The following is a 12,911-nucleotide window of genomic DNA, read 5'->3' on the forward strand; positions in this document are numbered from 1 at the left end:
AATTTATCAAGATTTTTTTTTAATTTTAGCTCTCATTCAAAGGGTTTGCGACACCTCCCCCAGCTTTGTCATCTGCAGATTTGATCAGCATGTGCTCTTCCTAGATCCAGGTCATTAATAAAGATGTTAAACATCAGACCCAGAACAGATCACTGTTTAACTCCACTTGAGACCTACCTCCAATCTGACATCATTCTATTAATAGTTAGTTTTTATTTGCAGTGATTTAACCAACTATGTATCCACTTAATGGTAGTTCTACTGAAGCTGCTTTTCTTCTGCTTACTTATGAGAATGTCATGTGGGACTGTATCAAAAGCCTTGCTAAAGTCCAGGAATATTATGTCCGCCACATTCCCCCTACCCACCAAAAAAGTTACCTTCTCAAAGAAGGAAATCAAGTTGGTTTGGCATGAATTGTTCTTAGTAAATCCATTCTAGTGATCACCCCTTTATCTTCCAGATATTTTCAAATTGAATGTTTTATACTATGCTCTAGTTGCTGACTTGAATTAATTCAAATTAGTCAGAAGATCTGACATGTTTACTTATCCTGATCTGCATCTATTCCTCTTCCTTGTCTTTGATCACTTCACTGCTTCATTCTTCACACAAAAAACATGTGATCAGATGACTAAAGTAGGCACTGAGCAACTCCACCTTCTTATCTTCCATTACCAGCTTGTCTTCTCCATTGAGCAGCAGACACACACCATCCCTGATCTTTCTTTTTTGTCTGATATATTTGTAGAATCCCTTCTTGTTGTCTCTAACATTTCTTGCCAGCTGTAACTCATTCCTTGCCTTGGCTTTCCTGATTTTGTCCGTACAAGATTGTGCTATTCCCACATATACTTCCTTGGTGACTGCAGTAGATCAGGAGAGAAAATTAGTAGAAAGCATCTTGCGGAAAGTGGGTATGGGAGCCACACATGTGGCCAGTGGTTGTGGGATTTGATATTTCAGGGAAACAGACTATAGTTATCAGTTCCTGGCACTGATTCCATTTTGAGCACACTAAAGGTGGTGTTAAAAGCCAAAGAGGTGAAGAGAGGCTTCTAGCTTCACCCAACATGGGGACAGACAGCTGGTACAGTAGCTGGAAAATCCTAAACAGTTGTAATGTAATGCAGTACTACTTAATGGTAGCACTCCCTTCTGCATCATTTTCAGGCTGGCTGTTGGTATAGCTTTCCTCCACAGCAGTTTCCGTCTGGCTGTCTGAATGTGGTTCTTGTGTAATCTCCGAACCTTCCAGGTTCTACAGTTCTTGGCTGCTCAGAAAAATCTCTTGGTCAGACCCCATGCTATACATGGTATTATGCGTGCTTGTTCTGTTGTCCTGAGTGCTTTATGGAAAACTATCTACTATATCATTGTTTGCAAAAATGTGATCCAGAAGTTCATTTTATGGGCGGGTAGTGGGAGCATTACCAGAGCCTTACTGCTCTTGTCCCTTGCCTTCAGGTACTCTTGCTCCTTCGCTTTGACTCGGCACTGGGAGTGCTCCCTCACCTTCATTTGCTCTGACAGTTTCTTGTAGATATCTGCATTCTGGTGACTCTTATCCAGATGGGACTGGACATGCAGCTCTCCAAAGGGGGCAGTCAAGCTCTGGAGCTCAACAGGGGTCCACATGAATCATGGTGGGTATGGCTGCTCTAGTGGGTATGTGACTGTGCATGTGTGAAACCACTGACAGATATGGCCATTTCCAGCAATATCCTTACTGAATTAAGTTAAACCTTATTGAATTAAATGTAAGCATCTTAGGAGTGCATTGTATTAATGTATTTAGGTATGTATTATGAAATGGTATGTTAACTCCTTTAAGGAGGAGACATGGTTAATATAAACCCTGGGAACTCTTCAAGGTATCAAGGGACCCTTTTGCAACAAAATGTGCTAGACTAACAAAATTAAGTGGGATTCCTAGGAGCTAGTTGGGAGGAGGGGAATGAAAATTACCCCCATCTCTGGATCCATCCCTTTGAAGCTTGATGAAAAACCCATTGTCTGGCTAATTACCTACTAACAATCTCTTCAAAGACTCAAACTGGAAAAGGAGGGATTCAGATTCATGAGGCTTCTTGTCCTGAGCAAAAGGCGTTCTGAACTTGTAACGATAGGAAACCCCCTTGGTGAGGTCTGAAACTGTTCAACTGCCAGGCCCCTTTTTGGAGCTAGGATGATCTCTGCTAGGCTTATTAACATGTTTGTAGGTCTATAATGTTTCTCTAATGCTTTCACCTTCAGAAAAATGTGCTTCTTACAAAAGAGCTGTGTGGTAACTTACAGATGCTGGAAACTACACTGTTAGCCATCTGAGGAGAAAAGTAAAGCGGGCCTACTTAGTCAGTCTGACTCTGCTGAGGAATTCAGTGTAGGTAGGGAGCCGTGCATCCTGGAAACACCCTGGTCAGAAGGGAGAAAGAGGAAGATCTCCACCCAAGAGAAGTGACAGCTGGGGAGGCTGGAAGTTTAAGATTGGGTACCCTTGCTGGACTGTAGAGAGAGGAAACGGATGTAGTTGCCCTGAACTGAGAAATTCACCACTACCTGATATTAGAAAGGGGCACACATAGCTGCATGTCTGTATTTAAACATTAGCAGTGTTGTTGTAGCCATGTTGGTCCTAGGATATTAGAGACAAGCTGGGTATGATACCTCTTATTGGACCAACTTGTGAAGAATGATGTAGTTCTAAAATGTCTCTCACCAGCTGAAGTTGGTCCATTAAATCATATTACCTCATCCACCTTTTCTCTAGCATTTAAATGGACATCTGGTAAAGATGTTCTTGGAGCAGTGGAGGGCATACAGGTACACAAACAGGCAGATCCAGGCATGAAGCAAAGGTACGTGGGATAGCAGTTGGAGGACTACCAGAAGGGAAGCAGTTAAGAATGGTTCCATACATACCTTAAAGCAGACAAACTCACTGCAAAGAAGAGGATTAATCACTGCAATCCAAGATATAACTGGATTTTTTTATGTGAACAAATGAAAGCCAGGTCTACACTACAGACCTATGCTGGTATAACTATGTCACTTGGGGGTGTGAAAAATCCAGGTGATGTAGTTATACTGACCTAACCCCCTGTGAAGACAGCACTGTTGATGGGAGAGCTTCTCCTGCCAACATCACTACTGCCTCTCGGGGAGGTGGAGTAACTATGCCGATGGGGAAGCTCTATCGTGGTGTAGTAGCATCTCCACTAAAGCACTACGGTGGCACGGCTACACCAGTGCAGCCGCACCACATTAGTGCTGTACATGAAGACAAGCCCTAAATTAATCTGATGTAACATCCTGGCCCTTCAACAGTGTATTGCACTAGCCACAATGCTGGAGTAATTTTTGTTTCAGACTTTTGCAAGCCTTTAACTTTAAGGAGATTAGCTTGTGTGTTTTTTTTTAAATCTATTTGCCGCTTCAGAATGGCTGCTCCACTGAGTTAAACGCAAACAAACAAACTTCTCACATTCTCATGGGGATGCAGATTTCCCCTCCCCTCTTTCTGTCCATTAATACTTAAATATTAAGATTCAGTCATTCGAAAGAGGACTCCAGGGCTATCTGAGTCAGATTCTGAAGTGAACAAGATGGGAAGGTTTCCATTTCAGAGTGGTCAGCAAATCATCAGCACTCAGCAATAGATCCTGTTCTAATGTTGGTGGCATAAGCAATTGGAATACACTAGCAGTGTTCTCCTATATAGTGCTTTTCAGGCTTACGGTAGGATTTGATTCCTCAGTTGATATGATTGATTCCTTTAGGCAAATCTCTGACTTGGAAGTAAATCACATGAAATCAGAAGTCTTTTACAGTTATTAACTAAATAAACTAGTTTTTCCTCATAGCCGATGTTAACTGAAATCCTTGAGAGCTCATTTATCTTGGCATATGCACTCTCAATTCCAAGCGTATTTGCTGTCATTACATACAATACACTAAGAGCCAGAGTCTAATCTTGCCACATAATTTGGAAAAAAAAGTCTTGTTACTGTAAATACAACAGTAGATTTGGTCAGCCACATAACGGCATGGGGGGGGGGAAATCTACCTAAGATACATTGACTTCAGCTATGCTATTCTCGTAGCAGAAGTTGCGTATCTTAGATCGATTTAGAATCACTTCACATCCTTGCGGCGCAGGATTGACGGCCGCTGCTCCCACATCGACTCCGCCTCTGCGTCTCGCCATGGTGGAGTTCTGGAGTCGACGGCAGAGCAATCGGGGATCAATTTATCGTGTCCACAGTAGACGCAATAAATTGATCCCTGATAGATCGATCACTACCCACCAATCCAGCGGATAGTATAGACATGGCCTAAGACTAACTGCTTTCCCCAGTTAAGAGACAAGGTGTGTGAGGTAATATTGGACCAATTTTCTATGAGTGAAAGAGACAAGCTTTTGATCTGCACAGAGCTCTTCTTCAAGCCCTAGTAAGCAAATGCTTAATTTGATTAAATCCTCTTAGCATCTAGTAAAGTATAGGGCTTTCTCTAATTTGTATTGGACACTTTGAGCCAGTTCATCAGTTGGAGTAAGCTCTGTTTAAGTCATAGAGCTAAGCTGACTTACACCAGCTGAGGATCTGTCTCTCTGTTCAAACAGACAAGTTTCTGTGTAACATCAAAGAAGCAATCTGTGCTCTATAATATAATGCTGAAAGTGTGAAACAGAATAAATGGCACAGGGGACTATTGAGTTATGGAACTTTTTAAAGTCTAGGTTATTTGTACATATCTTAATCAAATCAGTGATTGTGCTGTGGGCATCTAGTAGCAGTCCAGCAGAGTGATTATAAGATAGGAATTTGTTTTTGGCCAATTTTAAATTTTGAAATTTCCAACCAGCTCTAATGTTCAGTGATTTACATGAAATACCATAAATAGCTGGCTTCACTCTGTTTCTTAGAGAACAGGTGGTCACATTAACAAAAAAATCCACCACAATTTGTCATCATGTCATCAGTCTCTGCAAAGAAGCTAAGGGACCTCAGAGACTGAACTACCCTCTCACCTCTAGAACAGGTTCTTCCAAGCCATAGGTAAGCCACATTGATTAGAAGCTGTAAAGAACCCTCTACCATCACTACCCATGCAGTGCCCACTATATGGAGTTTCCAGGGGACTTTCAATAATTTCGCACACACACATACACATGTATGTACACAAAGAATAATAACAATAAATAAATCAAATGAGAGGGAGAGAGATAGGGTTTGGGTGAATTCCACCCCTGCATAGAGGGCCAGCAAAAGGCATATGCACATCTTAAGTCCCATTATAACTACTGGGGCTTAAATAGGATTTAAGTAGCAGATACATTTTAAAGCCATTGCACAACAATGACTTTCATCCTGGGTGCTTAGCTTGGGTTTTGGGAAACTACACCCAATTTTTTGTATACTATCAGACACTACTATTAGTTCTACTTATAAAAAGAACTGACATGCTTCTATTATGTTACCATAGGATATTTTTCTTGCTTTTTAAAATGATAACCTCTTGGTTGAAATAAATATATGGAAAGCTTGCAGTCTGCCTAGGGAAAGCAAGAGCTGTTCATTAAGAGCAATTGTTATGAACAGCATGTACTAAATTTTTCACCCTGTTCTCTCTTCCTGGTCAAAAGGGTCCTCTACTACTTCCTGCCACCTCACCTTTTCTCTGTTACAAGCATTGCAAATGCACCTAACATTGTAAGATTAGTAACCATTTATTGTTAGACTCTAAATATGTTACATACAATATGTGCTCTGCTTTTCAGTTGATCATTCTGTACCAGAGGGGAGGAAATGCAATTAAAATAAAAATGACACACTAACTGGTATTTCTGAAGGCAGTTTTTGGAATGTAAATTGTGACCTCAATGTAGACCATAAATATAAAATTCATATGTGCTCTGCTTCCTGCATATAATTACCTATCACAAGGTTCATAGTTTAAAAGAAATTCTTTATGAAACAAGAAATGGAATCATAGCACACTTAATGCCCTTCAGGATACAAAAAGCAAAGATATGTTTTCTAATTTTAAAGAGAAATAAAAACATGTGGAACATATGCACTCTTGATGCTGTACTCCTATCGGAATATTTTTGCTTTTTTTAAAATTTTCTTTCCTGAATGCTTCCTTTTCCTCATGCATTCAGGGAGGGACATCAACTTCCCTGAGATAGATAGTGATGTGAGCAATCTGCCTGATCTTTCAGATTCTTTTTCACCTTATTCCCTGGGTGTCAGATCTCCTTCTTTCCCTTCCTCCAGCCTTCCCTGTTTCCCTCTGTTTGGACATATGAGTTAGGTAAAACATATAGCAAATAAATCATTTTTATCTTCTGGAATCCAGATCCTGTATGGAGTTTATTTTTATTTCTTAATCTTCATCTTTTTTTATACCTATGGGATGTATTAGTAGCCTCTGACCCCCAATACTGTCTGTGCAGTTGGTTTGGGTAATTTAATCTTAGAAAACATGGACTCACTGGCCCTTCCCAAGGGTCACCTCCTATCGCCCCTGACATGCCAACCTATTCAGCTCCAAGAGAGTGTTCTCTCTGCAGTATACAGAAGTGTAGAAACCACCTCCATGGACACATTGTCATGCCCCTTTCTGTATAGAGAATCAGCAATATTTAAACTGTGCAGAAGTCTTACATGGGTCTTGTGCACCAGGATGAATGTCACCCATTGTGATTTGAGAACTCTCTAAATTCAAGGCCCATATTCCCCTCTGTTTAGACATGTGGTTAAGCTGATCAGCAATGGCTGTCATTCACATGTAGCAAATAAAACATTTTTTTCCTCAAGACTCAAGGTTCTGTATGGAGTTTTTCTTCATATTTTTCTACTCTAAAACTTTCCAAGAAACCTTTAATCACTTATGGGCAAATGCCAGAAATGTCCATATCTATATTAGTCAGTGGATAAGCTTATTCTTTCTTCATTATCTTATTTCCTCTTGATGAACTTGTCCTTGTCTGAGAATCTTAATAGTGTACTCAGTGGGGTGATCTGACTGGTTCTTACAGCTGCACATATGAACTTTTATTTTGAAAGTAGGGAGTGTGATTCAAAAACATCTTCAAGTCATCACTGCTTGCTTTCAAATGCTTTCTCAATATTCTGTCATATCTGGCTATCTAAATGGGCATTTCTGTCTGGTTATATAAACGTGGGGGGAAATTACATTTTCCAAATATATATTTTTCTCTGTATTTTTGGCTTTAAAAATGTAATTTTAATATTGTCCCTAATGATGGAAATAACAATATGGTTTATCCTTTTATGAATATATTCAATTAAACAATTAATGCACTTATGTCAGTGAGCCCCAAGATCAGAGCAAATCACAAACTAGTATTTAGGAGAAGAGTATGGAACATCTGGGATTAATTTGCAAAGACAGCATCTTACAAAGATGGCAGATGTCGGGTAGCATTGCTGCCAGTAGTGTGACCATTTTGCAGATTGATTGTTGTGCAGAGAGGGTAAAAAGGTTAGAGCATGTTAAAAATCTGTCAATGCAAAGTGCATTTTCACTTTTTTTTTCAATTTGATGATCATATACACTGGGAAATGGGAAAAAAAAATAAAACCTACTCAGTTATTCCATCCTTTCCCTTTCCCACTGCAGAATTGTTCCATACTGTATTTTTGCCAGTGCTTTGTGCATTCTAGTTTAAAATAACTGAAATTGTGGGGCTTCATTCACTTTTCTTTGAAGACGGTTTCACAGTCTAAGGTCCAGATTCCCTTTCAATATCATATGACTAATTCCTATTGAATTCAATGTGGATTGCTTGTATCTGCAAGTGGTAGAAGGGATCACATCACTAGGCACTGTTTTTTCTATTACACTTAGATTCAACTCTTTGGACTCTACAAGAAAATTCCTTTCTCTTCTTGGGGTCTACACTCTTCAGATGCTGTAATTGTAGATGGTTACCATATCGTCTCCCTAGGGTATATCTACATGGGGATAAAACCCCTGTGGTTTGGCCATGGTTGTCCTGGGTCAGCTGGCTTGGGTTTGGGATATGGGGCTAAAAAGTGCTGTGTAGATGTTTTGGGTTTGGGCTAGAGCCTGAGCCCTGGGATCCTTCACCTTTGCAGGGCCCCAGCGCTTGGGCTCCAGTCCAGGCCTGAAATGAGCCCTGTGAGCCTGAGTTAGCTGACCCAAGCCATCTGTGGGATTTTTATTCCTGTGTAGGCCTACCCTTAGTTATCATTCAGCCAAGGAAGGTACACATCTATCTTCATTCTGATCTGCCTTTCTAAGCCTTAAGGAACTCTACTGCCCCCTCAGTACATTGCACGGCTTTTCTCTAAATTCTCTACAATATGTCAGCAATGGTGATCAATATAGGGCATCTATTGTTATTATTATTTATTGCTATTTATTATTAACTTAATATTAATGTATGTGCATTGCCACTCTTAGATCTCATTACTTTCAGTTACCCCAATGATATTCTTGCTCTGATTTGTCCATAAGTATCAGCTCTTTGGAGCTGGAGTCATCATCTTGTCCTCTGTTGGTGCAGTGCTGTGACCAGTGAGACAGCAGTATGAATGGTAAATAATAACAAATCATAGTTTATTGGCATGCATTCAAACAATCTCAGAACATCTGTTCGTTACTATTCATAGTTTTCATTTGTAGATTTTTATCCTAAAGGGTGTTTTCATATCTTCCAATGCCAAACAAAATCATGTTACTTACTACTTATTGAGAAAGTAAATCTTTCTTCTTCATTTTCCCTTCTATTTGAATGATTTATTTTAGAGAACTACTACAGAGTTTTGTTCTATAGAACAATCCTGTCTGCATCTCAGCTTCTTCTTTTATGTTGAAATATTAGATACAAGTCCTTTCTTTTCACAGGCTCCCAAGGAAAGATCTGCTTCTTCAGATCTTCTGCTTAGTTATCTCCCTCCTCAAACTTTTACTTGGATTACGCACATTTGATATTAATCAGTCCACAATACAGGCATCTGACATCTAAGACCATTATCATTAATTTCCATGTAAGTCTTCCAAATACCCAGACAGAAGGATAAACCAATCCTGGACTTCTCAAGTGAGGCTGCATAATACAGTATTTCTTTGGAGTAGAACCCTTATATTACTTTTCAACTGTGTGTGAATGTTGCAAAGTTTCTTATACTTGGTTTACTTCTGTTTGAATGGGATATTAGTAAAGCAAAACATACATCATTCAGTGAATGCAATCATGTCTGGAAGTCTCCATGTGTTGTGGAGTGATCCCAGGCTCCCCAGCCATGTAGGTATCAGTTGAAACACCTCCCTTATCCTTCCCTAGGGAGGAAACCTGGGATCTATTTATGCGTTCTTTGTAGTTGATAAAAAGATTACAAATGGCTGGTTAACATTTTGAGATTATTCTTTACTACTGATTGGCATGGTCAGTTTTAAAACATTACAACAAATGAGGACATACTTTAAAAATATATTTTCTTTAGTGCTCAGAGCTTCTAGGGAAGTTAGATATCTAAACCCAAGGGTAGGCAATTGGTTCCAGTCTAGAGACTCAGACTGGAGAAATTCTCCGGGGCTTTTGTTATGGAACAAAAAGAGAGCTGAACCTTTAGTGAAAATGTATGACTTCATTGCATGGAGAAGTGTGTGTGTGTGGGGATAATAATAGAGGGGTACCTCAAACACTATTGTGCAATAATTTTAATGAAGAAAATATGATCTGTGCTCCTCAGTAAGGATTTAACAGCAGAGTGCTGTACTGAGATCCAACATTATTAACACTTCATTACAAAACTATACTAAAGCACAGAGCACACTAAGTATCGCACATATTTAAAAACTAGACTAGTGGTGTCAAATGGATTTCTTATTGTGCTTATTTGTTTACTTAAAAGTTTATAAAATAAAACCAGTAACTTGCAATGGGGTTTCAGCTACTCATAGAATATGAATATTAAATAAATAATTGTTAATCCTAATGGCAAACCGTTTTCACTTACTTAAAAATTATATTCCAAATCCATATATGGCAGATGGAGTAGTTTCACATGAGTACCTAACCATTTGTCAGTAATGCTTTGCAGCTTTTCAATCTCAAGCTTTTCCCAATAAATTTGCTAAATATTTTGGCCCCTCTTGTCAGTCAATCAGAACTAGGATTTTCTAATAAAATGGAATCAGCAAAAACTCTCAAATCATCAGACTTGTGCAGTTGATAAGGAATTTACTAATCTTTGCCCTGTAATTGCTGACCTTTCCAATTCTCCTCATGAGTCTTTCAGGGCAATATTGCCTCTGAGAGAGAAACATGCACATTGCAGAAGCTACTACTGTCTAATCTCTATGCATTGACCATGTTGGCAAGTAATCTTTCTCCATCCCAAATCTAAATGATATCAAACAAATTGCTTCTGTTGCATTTTTCTTCTTCTTCACCTCACAGTGTGGCTCTTGCATTTGTTGACCACTTCCTTTCAGGCCTAGTTAAAGGGCATGCCACAGGCACGAATTTACTTAACCCACAACCATAGTGTCCATTTTTCCTCTAAACTCAAACTCTGTTGTCACCATACAGTTTCTTTGTCCTGATTCTCTGCCTGTCTCCTGCATGGCTTTCAAATGAGTTTACTATTATTGCAGTGCTTGTTGCCAGAACCCCTTCTTCTGTTTTGGAGTGCCTCCCACGGTCATTGCCGACTTCGGAGACCCTTGTTGTCAATTTTTACATTAATGACATTCCCAGCATACCTGAAACCTGAAATATTTATGTTTGCAGATGAGTGTTCCTCTGTTTGCTGCTAATGTCTCCTCTCTCCTTTGAAAAGGCATATGTGATCAAGTAGCTTAATAATATGCAGTACCTCTCTCATCTCTGCCCTTCTCGCAACAGAAATGTGCTTATACTTTTTTCCTGCTAGAAAATTCATTATCCTTTCATACAGCACAAACTTTACAGTTCTAGAAAAGTAGCTTATCTGCCACTTTAACAAGCTACAAATGACTTACATCCCAAGAGGTGGTCCCTTCAGGTCAAGGTTGAGTACATTGGCAGGGCAGTATTGGGGGAAGCCTGCACAGCGTCTAAACTTTGCTGCACATCTACGATGACGAGAGGACTGCAGCTTCCAGAACTGTTTTTAAAAAAGAAAAAAAGCACGAGGAGAGAACCCAGTATCTTTCCTGAGGGCTCAATTCATTTGAAGAAATTAAATAAATAACTCTAGTGGAACATTCTGATTACTTCAAAGGAACAGAGTTCTAATCTATTTAAAATATGAAGTACCTTAGTTTACCTGGTTTAATCCAACTGTTAATTTTGGGAATGCTGTGAGTAGGCAGGTAAAAAGGGAGGGAAATGCTGAGGAAAATGAATTAGTGGAAAAGGAAATTTTGGGAATTTTCCTTTTCTTTCAATAAGAGATCAATTTTCTTCTAGTGTTGAAAAGTGTACTTTGGTGTAAAAGAAAGGAATCAGTCAAATTAGTGGACAAAACTGCATCCATTAAAAATGAAACAGAGGACAGGATGGCTCAGGTGGGTAATAATTTATCTCTAAATCATGAATTAAAATATAATCCCAGTTGGTAGAAACCAGCTGCTCTGTACATCAATATGTTCACCTCCAACACTTGGTTTCAGCACAGAAATCTAACTGGAAGTTAGTGCAGCATTAATTCCTCCAAAGTCCCTTTCATGGCTGTCACTGAGTAGCTGCAAGGGGACTCAAAAATGGTATTAAGACCAATGCAGTCAGAGAAAGTTAGTATGTAAAGTCATGCTGCAGCGGGATGGGAACTCCTGTCTCTGTGTATCTGAGGGACCCTGGAAGATTTGTGGAATAGGCAGGGAATGAGCTCCCAAACTCATCCCATGAGAGGTGGTGATGTGCTGAAAAATGTGAATGAAATCATAGTTTTCAGTCCCATCTGGCCTTTTGCAGGGGTCTGTAACGTTCCTTAAGAAGGTACACAAAATCAGCTCAGCAAAGCATACAGCTGTGAAGCTATACCTGGCTACACTCAAAATGGAAGATGCAACCTTAGACCTGCATGTGGGCTTTCACTCCATGAGTCTCTAATAAATGTCAGATTTCAGAGTAGCAGCCGTGTTTGTCTGTATTCGCAAAAAGAAAAGGAGTACTTGTGGTACCTTAGAGACTAACCAGTTTATTTGAGCATAAGCTTTTGTGAGCTACAGCTGTAGCTCACGAAAGCTTATGCTCAAATAAATTTGTTAGTCTCTAAGGTGCCACAAGTCCTCCTTTTCTTTTTGTAATAAATGTGATATTACTGAGAAAGGGGGAGGCCTTATTGTGTCTCCACAGTACCCCTTCGCCAGTGACCACAGCAGACTAGAAGGGAGTCTGTTTCCATTTTACTGTATGGACATAAAATGTCAATGCCCATGGCAAATGACCACCTGTATATAAACAAGGGAAGTAAATCCATACTCCTCCTTCTGAACCATTCAGTACTATTGATGACCAAATGAACATGCCCCATCTCCAGGAAACTGCAGGTTCAAATGAAAATGCCCTGAAAGGGTTCTGGTTCTTCTTAGACTGAAGACAGACAGTATCCCAACTGTTCCTCTACTGCCAAAGCCCTCACTTATGGTGGAATCCCACAGGGCTCAGTCCTCTCCCGCAGGTTATCCAGTGTCTATATGAAGTCACTGGGAGTGCTGGTGAGACAACAGGACTGCAATGCCAAAAGTATGCAGATGATATCTGTGACAGATCTGGCAATCCCGTGCAATGTCCTGGACAAACCTTACTGAATTAAGTTTAAGTATTCTAGGACTTAAAAACGCAAACGTTTTTGTATTCTTGTGGGATTGTATGTAATGTCTCTTAGGAGGAGACATGACTGATGTAAACCTTGGGAAGTATTAGG

This window comes from Lepidochelys olivacea, assembly GCF_965140295.1.
Source record: "Lepidochelys olivacea isolate rLepOli2 genome assembly, chromosome: 1".
NCBI lineage: Eukaryota > Metazoa > Chordata > Testudines > Cheloniidae > Lepidochelys > Lepidochelys olivacea.